At 44.0% G+C, this 6,778-nt stretch overlaps 1 pseudogene; it reads right to left on the reverse strand.

Annotated features, from left to right (window-relative positions):
- Positions 1-470: 470 nt before the first annotated feature.
- Positions 471-5,570, reverse strand: LOC149232531 (putative UDP-arabinopyranose mutase 1 pseudogene; annotated as a pseudogene).
- Positions 5,571-6,778: the final 1,208 nt, after the last annotated feature.

The following is a 6,778-nucleotide window of genomic DNA, read 5'->3' on the forward strand; positions in this document are numbered from 1 at the left end:
GTGAACAAAGTTTCTATTTGATGTCATACCGGTCAATGCATTTTTGGTACATTCCATCACCACACATTTAACTTCAACAAATTATGTTTTCCAACGAAAACAGTTGCACCAAAAAAATCAATCTCAATAGCAGAAAGGGATTCAAACACATACTCGATCCAAACATTCTACTGCATATGCATATTCTCAAAACATTTGCACCCCATCTAATGTTTCTCAGGATGTGGGTGTAGTCCCTATTATCATCTAACTGAACCAAAAACATATCCATGCAAATACTGCATTCAGATTTTCAAAAATGATCGCATCCCAAGAAAGGTTTCCCCAGATTTCAATCTATCCCCTGCTACTATTATCTGACAGCATAAAAAAAACTAATAACTAAGAGACTATTCATCTACCAAAATTATCATGAACTACACAGTTCAGAGCTGACAAACGCAAACAATTAATGTAGGCGCAGATCCTTGCTACTTCGTGGATACCATCACTGGTCCATTGGGAATAACTTCAGTTTCGGTAGCATGGTTGGCAGTGGGATTGAGCTCATCCCAAGCTTCGATCCAAGTGACCATTGCATCTGCCAGCTTCTGGAAATATGGATCTATTACTCCAAGTTTCTCCCTTACCTGCTTTGACAACTCAATGTAGCATTGTTGCACAGAAGTACATTCTTTTGGAAGTGTAACAACTTGGAAAAATGGAATGATATCCTCCTGCCAAAATATTCCCTTGTACTCTTTCTTCAAATTAACAAAAGGGTTACTGGCCTTGCTGTGCCAAATGTATGGCAGCCCTGTCTTCACTCCCAATCCCAAGTGGTCGCAGATCACCTTGACACACCATCCTGCCCACATATCGTCATAACGACCAATAGGCTGCCCATCACCCATCAAGCCAAAATACATTGCAGGCCCGATCAAGTCCTGATTGAAGGCCAAATTCATGCCACACATGGGGAAAAGAACACCCTTTGGTATTGTTAAAACTGCATCAACATACCTGGTATTACGTTCTGAAGGCTTGACAAGCTAAGTGGGGGCATCGTAGTCAGGGATATTCATCCAGAGGCCGTGAGAAACTGCAGTGGGTGTTCCATCTGTATGGATCATATAGTGTATTGAAAAAGAATGGAGTTGAGGGGGAAAGCAAGTTCGTAATGTGCTGCTGGAGAGCATTGATGTCGTTGTGGGAGGGATCCTTGGCAACAAAGCAGTCATCATCAATTGTAAAGATGTATTTTTTCTTGGAGACCATGTAGCCGAAACAACGACAAGCACTTTCCTTGAAGGAGATGCAGGAGGCCTTGTGTCACGCCCCTACACCCACGGTAGTCTTCCAACCGCTTGTAGCGAGGTGCGGCACCACCGAACACTTTCTTTTTAACAATACTAACATTCGTGGACTACGCCTACTCCAACATTAACATACTTAGTTTGTGTTTCGCAACCAAGTAAAAGCATTATCCTTTATACTTTAATGAAGCCCATACTCATTCATTATCCATATGCAATTAACCGAGAACATCAACAATTGCAAACAAGTATAAAGGGAGGGGCAACTCCCTAAAAGTCTGCCCAACAGTTTATTAAGAATATCAGTTTCTTCAATAGTACAACCAGCAAGTATACTTGGCAAAAGCTCCAAGTCTATACTTAGAATATTTTACAATCAAGGCATAGAACAACCTTTTACAACCATGTGCACCCTTGCACAAAGGGGAGTGCTCACCCGAGCCACCGATCTCTCTTTACCAAGTCCTGCACATACCAACTACACACAACTCGAACCTCGGCACGCTTGCCTCACCCAAACCGGCACTAGAAATCCAAAACCGCACCCAAATAGCATGCGCATGAGGTATGCGCAGATACTATCTTCCTCGCGCAGTTTTACCCCTTTCCTATGTGCGTAGAAGTGATATGATCGAATTGTTCGAAGGTGAAATGAGCCTCTCGCTCCACATATTTATATCATGTTCAACGTGGGATTACATGGGGTGTGAAGCCCCATGGCCGACCACCATCGCATGCCCACAAGTCCTCATATTACAAGTCGGCTTGCTTACTTTTAACATCACATATATACATGGTTGTTCAACACTTAGTTGCATAAGTGTTTCCCCAACGTCGCATATCTGCCCAAGGTATCGTCGCACTTATCATCGCATGACCGTCGCACTCCGTCGCATATTTCCTCCGCGCGCTCGTGCGCGCGCTCGCTCTCGTGCACGACTCGCCGGTGCCCATTGCGTTCGTCTCCCGAAGGTCTTACATCCTCCTCCACCTGAAATCGTTGTCGTCCTCGACAACATACCATCTCGGTAGCTCTCCACCAAGATCATCACTCAACTGTGATGTCGACCTTTCTACACAAGGCAAACATCCCTGCAACATACGTAGAGACTCTTTCTCCACTATGTTCCGGCCTAGTGACCACTGCCACCAAGCTCACCATACCAAGTATGTATCTCCATCAGATGTCATCTCGATCCATGATTACTGACCTCCTGTCCTCATCATGTGTCCTCATGTGAACTGCTGCCATGATACTCCAACACGATGCCAACACATCTCTGCACACTGCTAGCCCTCATGCTTGAACTAGTCGGGTGATCAGTCCAACTATCACGCTCAATCCATGAGAGTGAACATCCTCATGCCACCATCAGTTGTTCCTCAAACATCTGCCACATCCTTGACTCATCAAGAATCTATCTCCATAATCCATGCTCAGGTCCATGGAAACTCCATCCATCTCATCTGCAACATGTTGTCAAATGTGTCTCCTCCATATGAAGAGACCTCTCCTCAAACTGACTCTCGATGTGCCCCATTCAGGTCCATGAAGCCATCTTCATCATCTGCAATGTGCCATCCCTCAAGTCACCATAGAAACAAGTAAGCACTTGCCTCATCTATCCATGTGCAAAAGTAGTTGAGTCTCGGCTCAACCCATGCCTAAGTCAAGGCATCATCATCATCATCGTTGTAACTCCATCACTCCAAAGTGCCTCATCGATCCTCCACATCAAGTCACTCTTCCAAGCCATGCCCATACATGTAATTTGGAAGTATGCATCCCATACTGCATCAAAGTCTCTTGACCTCAGCTCCTCAATGCATCAAATCCTCTAAGTCCACCATGTTTGAAGTCCCTAAAAGTCACAACAATATCATGTCATCATGAGCTCCATGAGTCATCTCCAACCAACATCTCCATGTAGTAGGAATGCTCCATAACTTGCTCACAATTCCATCCAAGTCCATGGTCTTGTTGCACAAGAGTGTACAACCTCTCCATAGGCTCATAAGTAGTAAGTCTCCATGTCACACTAGCAAATCCATCTGCACAACATCCCTGCCTTGGCACTCTTCCTTGGATGTCCATGACACCTCTACAAGTGCTCCCACACAATGTCCCTGCATAAGACTGCCATGCTCCATGCCTCCAACCTGATGTCCATGACTATGTTGTCCATGTAGTCCAACCAAGTAGACTCATCACAACCATCGGTCATCCTCATCCAAGTCTACAATCTTCGGTTTAGTGAACTCGGTCACCCAACCATATCATCATCATCATGAGTCCCTTCCATCATAGCTCCTCCACCAAAGTGTCCACCAAGACTATCTCTTGGTCTCGGCCATGAGAAGTCCACCCAAGAGTGTGCCCTCCAATCTATCCATGAGTCATGCCGGGCACTTAGCCATGTGGCTAAAGCATGACCCAATCATCCACAACGATCATCAAGTTCCACCCTTGTCAAGGGCCTTTGTACCTTCTATCATAAGGTCACAAATAACCCCAACAAGTCCTGCAACAATCGACAATCCTTGCTTCTCCATACAAGGTTCCATCATAGTCATCCATGGTAAGATCCTCCCTAGCATCGGCAAACTGGCTTTGCCCTTCCCTGCATACGGTCCATCTACCAAATGCCCAAATGAAACACAAGTATCAACGGTACTTACATCATCAACATGAGGCTCCTCCATGTGAGTATCCTCATTCATCCATGTCTGCAAACTGCACGATCCTGGTCCAACTTGATCATCCTCAAGTTTATCCTCCATCATGGTCATGTCTGCAACATCTTCAACTACCACGACTTCCTCTTCCTTGTTAGCACAATCTGCAACTTCACCTTGCTCCATTGTCCAACCAAGTCGAAGAAGCTCTCCTTCAACATTCTTTTCCAAGGCTTCAAGTTCTTCATGGATACGGGGCTTCTCTTCCTTCAACCTTTTCAACCTGTCCAAGGTAAGCAAGAGCTTCCTTCCACCTTCTCCCAAACTTGCCATGCCTTATCGTTCAGCTTGGTCCAAGCACCGAGCTTCACCTCTGCTAAACCTGCTTCCACTGTCACGAGCAACCCTGCTCAAATATCAACTGTCAAATTTCCAAGTGTACCCACACTTGCTTCACCAGCTCCAACCGAGCTCTGATACCAACTGTCACGCCCCTACACCTGCGGTAGTCTTCCAACCGCTTGTAGCGAGGTGCGGCACCACCGAACGCTTTCTTTTTAACAATACTAACATTCGTGGACTACGCCTACTCCAACATTAACATACTTAGTTTGTGTTTCGCAACCAAGTAAAAGCATTATCCTTTATACTTTAATGAAGCCCATACTCATTCATTATCCATATGCAATTAACCGAGAACATCAACAATTGCAAACAAGTATAAAGGGAGGGGCAACTCCCTAAAAGTCTGCCCAACAGTTTATTAAGAATATTAGTTTTGTCAATAGTACAACCAGCAAGTATACTTGGCAAAAGCTCCAAGTCTATACTTAGAATATTTTACAATCAAGGCATAGAACAACCTTTTACAACCATGTGCACCCTTGCACAAAGAGGAGTGCTCACCCGAGCCACCTATCTCTCTCTACCAAGTCCTGCACATACCAACTGCACACAACTCGAACCTCGGCACGTTTGCCTCACCCAAACTGGCACTAGAAATCCAAAACCGCACCCCAAATAGCATGCGCATGAGGTATGCGCATATACTATCTTCCTCGCGCAGTTTTACCCCTTTCCTATGTGCGTAGAAGTGATATGATCGAATTGTTCGAAGGTGAAATGAGCCTTCTCGCTCCACATATTTATATCATGTTCAACGTGGGATTACATGGGGTGTGAAGCCCCATGGCCGACCACCATCGCATGCCCACAAGTCCTCATATTACAAGTCGGCTTGCTTACTTTTAACATCGCATATATACATGGTTGTTCAACACTTAGTTGCATAAGTGTTTCCCCAACGTCGCATATCTGCCCAAGGTATCGTCGCACTTATCGTCGCATGACCGTCACACTCCGTCGCATATTTCCTCCGCGCGCCCGTGCGCCCGCCCGCGCGCCCGCTCTCGTGCACGACTTGCCGGTGCCCATCGCGTTCGTCTCCCGAAGGTCTTACACCTTGGGTCCGAGGATCTGGTCGATATCGTTTATGTTGTAGAGTTCATAGTCGAAACCCTTGGGCACTGTGATGGTCTTCGATGGTTCGCCATCCTGCACAATGATGAGGTGATAGGGCTCAAAGAATGGCCTCCACATTTCCAGGAAATCCAAGTTCCGGATCGTGGGTATCACTATGTCTAGCTCGTCCTTCAAGATCGGGGTCGCAGAACTCGGACCTGCCATTGCCATTGTTACTTGATCAACTGTTCTAATTGCCAAAAACAAAATGAGAAATGATAGAAACTGAAACCCACGGATCTGAAAAACGAAGAAATGAAATGCGCACAACCCAATCTTGCACAATCAGGACTATTGAATTGAATTGGTTATCTCTCGGTCTATATATATAGGTATGAAAGAGGTGTCCCGAGAGGGGATCCTGAAGAGATTTGTTATATGGGGATTCACACCCTTCCCCAATCTCTGGAAACCCGTAGTTGGATTCTGGCAGCTCGAATTTCTAAAGGAAGGGTACTTACATGTCGTCGTCCTAGACTCCTATGGGTGTCGGTGAACATTAACTTCGTGTCAACGTGTCATATCTGGTGGTGCATATTAACTTGGTGGGTTTAATGGCACACTTTGCATTATGGCTTTTTACAGCATAATAGTTTAACCAGAAAATATCGGTAAAAGATTTGACTTAAATTTAGTAAAAATTTTGGGAAATTTAGGTTATGGTTGTGAAGTTTTAGGATTTTGGGTGCTGAAGAGTTTTTGATGGCGCTGAATCTATTTCCACTATAAAAAATAAAATGATTTAAACAGTGTTATAATTAAACATTTTGAAAAAGAAAAAAAATCGTTAGATTCCTACTAAAAATAGCTTTCTCAGCAAAATTGTAGCCTGGATAGACATCGCCTTTTACAACTATCCTTAACATAAAGCCCTATTGTGTCTACATTTTTACAACTATCCACGTTACTTGTTAACATAAAGCCCTCTTGACTAAGTGTCGTGGTAATATTCCAATTAAAATATTTTAATTGTAATGGTTAAGGGTACTCATAGCCAAAAGTTGTGCATGTGGATCTTAGATTGTTTTTTTTTTTCCAATTTGTTTTGGGTTATTGAAGAGTGTATTACAAGCTTAGATTCATCTTAACTCTGGTTCTATAAACTGATCAAATCTCTCGAGGTGCAAACATTTTCACAAATTTTTCACTCAAAAAAGAGGTTTGCACCTCGAGAGATTTGATCTCTCTTGGAGTTTGATAGATCCAACCATTTTTTTGAAAAAAAATATATGAAATTGTGGCCTATGTAGACAACACTTTTTACAATTATCCACGTTACTTGTTAA

This window comes from Pinus tabuliformis, chromosome J (assembly GCF_031772625.1).
Source record: "Pinus tabuliformis cultivar Carrire ecotype Pingquan chromosome J, CPIR1, whole genome shotgun sequence".
Classification (NCBI taxonomy): Eukaryota; Viridiplantae; Streptophyta; class Pinopsida; order Pinales; family Pinaceae; genus Pinus; species Pinus tabuliformis.